Source organism: Cebus imitator, unplaced genomic scaffold, assembly GCF_001604975.1.
Source record: "Cebus imitator isolate Cc_AM_T3 unplaced genomic scaffold, Cebus_imitator-1.0 Scaffold343, whole genome shotgun sequence".
NCBI lineage: Eukaryota > Metazoa > Chordata > Mammalia > Primates > Cebidae > Cebus > Cebus imitator.
In genome coordinates, this window is record NW_016107658.1 from 894,652 (window position 1) to 896,844 (window position 2,193).

Below are 2,193 nucleotides of genomic sequence, written 5' to 3' on the forward strand. Positions count from 1 at the left end.
TATTTTTAGTAGAGATGGGGCTTCACCATGTTGGCCAGGATGTTCTTGATCTCTTGGCCTCGTGATCCACCTGCCTTGGCCTCACAAAGTGCTGGGATTACAGAGACAGTCTTGCTCTGTCACTGCCACCCAGGCTGCAGTGCAGTACTGTGATCTCAGCTCACTGCAACCTCCATCTCCTGGGTTCAAGCGATTCTCTTGCCTTAGCCTCCCGAGTAGCTGGGACTACAGGCACATGCCACTACACTTGGTTAATTTTTGTATTTTTTGGTAGAGACAGGGTTTCACCGTGTTGGGCAGGCTAGTCGAACTCCTGACCTCATGTGGTCCACCTGCCTCAGCCTCCCAAAGTGCTGGGATTACAGAAATGAGCCACAACATTCAGCTGAAAAAGGTATTTTTAGACATGAAAAATATAATGAGTTTATAAAGCTATTTCCAATTCGAATTTAATGGTACAGGGTTTTACCTAATTTTTTATCTTTTGCCCTAACAATCTTTGTTTGTAAGTGTATTAACCTCATACTTATTTCTTAATTCTAAACAAACCGATAATAATTTTAACATAATACTACCAATATTACTATTAACATTAAGACTATACAAAGCAATTTAAGATTTCTTTGTGTTTCATTTTGTCCTTAGATCATATATCATTAAGGATGTATGGTCAAAATATTGTTTTAAAGTAATTTAAAGGTATTCTATTTGTATGATTATGCCACCAACTTGATATACACTGAAGTTTATTTGTTTCAGTTTTTTTTTTTAATTGTACTTTAGGTTCTGGGGTACATGTGCAGATCTGGCAGGATTGTTGCATAGGTACATTAGTTGATTTTAATTTTCCTTTTGAGTTAATATTATTTAAAAATTAAAAAAAAAATTTGATATAGTGTGTCACTCCCAGGCTAGAGTGCAGTGGTGCAATCACGGCTCACTGCTGCCTCAAACCCCTGGGCTCAAGCAGTTCTCCTGCCCTAGCCTCCCAAAATGCTGGGATTACAGGCATAAACCACTGTGCCTAGCCACTTAATTTTATTTTTAATTATACTTCCAAAGATGAAACTAGATAACAAGATACATTCAGAGAAATTTAGCTTCCATTCCTACTACTTCGTCCTGTTCCCTCTTTCCCCCAGTTTTGTAAGATTTTGGTTCGAACTTTTAATGTTTCTTAGTTAAAAATGTAAGTAAATATATATATAACCACACATGTATGTGTGTATTTCCCTTTTTGAACACAAAAGATGGTACATGAAAAAAAATGTTCTTTACCTTGATTTTTTTCACTTCATATATCAAGAGATCATTCCATGTGAATGTATGATGATTATCTTCATTCTTTTTTATAACTGTGTATTACTCCATTATGTGGTTATATTGGGATTTTTTTCAGTCTTTTAATATTATAAATAATGCCAGTAAATAGCACCGGGCATATGTCATTCTGTATTTTTTTACAGTATGTCTTTGGAATAGATTCCAGGAAGTGAGATTGTTCTGTGTATTGACAAGTTCTCCTCCATAGGGGCCATATCATTTTGCATTCCCAGCAGCAATGTGTGAGAGAATCCAGGCCTCTTTACATCTTTCCGCAGAGCCAGTGTGGATCAAATTGGTAACTGAGTTTTATAGCCTGGGAGAGACTTCACCTCGTTCACCACTCCTCCCACAGAAATATACCACAGCTCACATCCTATTATTTTCCCTATTACATACCTTGTGCTAAAAACAAATGGGTTGCCTAGCAGGAAGGAGCAACCCTTTGTAGCAAGCCTTGTCTTGTTATGAGCCCCTTCTCAAGTTTGCCTGGCTGCCTGTGGCTGAGGAAGGTTCTGAAACATGTTAAACAGCCCTGACAGCCTGATTGCTAATGAGTCTACATTGTCAGCTGCCTACACTAAGTGATCTTGCCCATGAACCTGTGTCTGGAGAGTATACCCCAGTGTATACAAGGCAGAATGGAACATCAAATGTGCATCTTTCTGCTTCTCTAAAGTGCTTGCTTTCTGTTCATTATTACCAATATTGAAATAGACCCAGTGGAAGCCCCGAAAGACAAACCCGTCATTGTTTTTTTTGTTGTTGATCTTTCACCTGTGGCGGGGGCCTTCACGTCCACTCGCTTCCTCTCGCTGTATCTCCTTGGAGCTCTCGCCATCTTGTGGCAGGTCAGCAGGTTTGAGAACA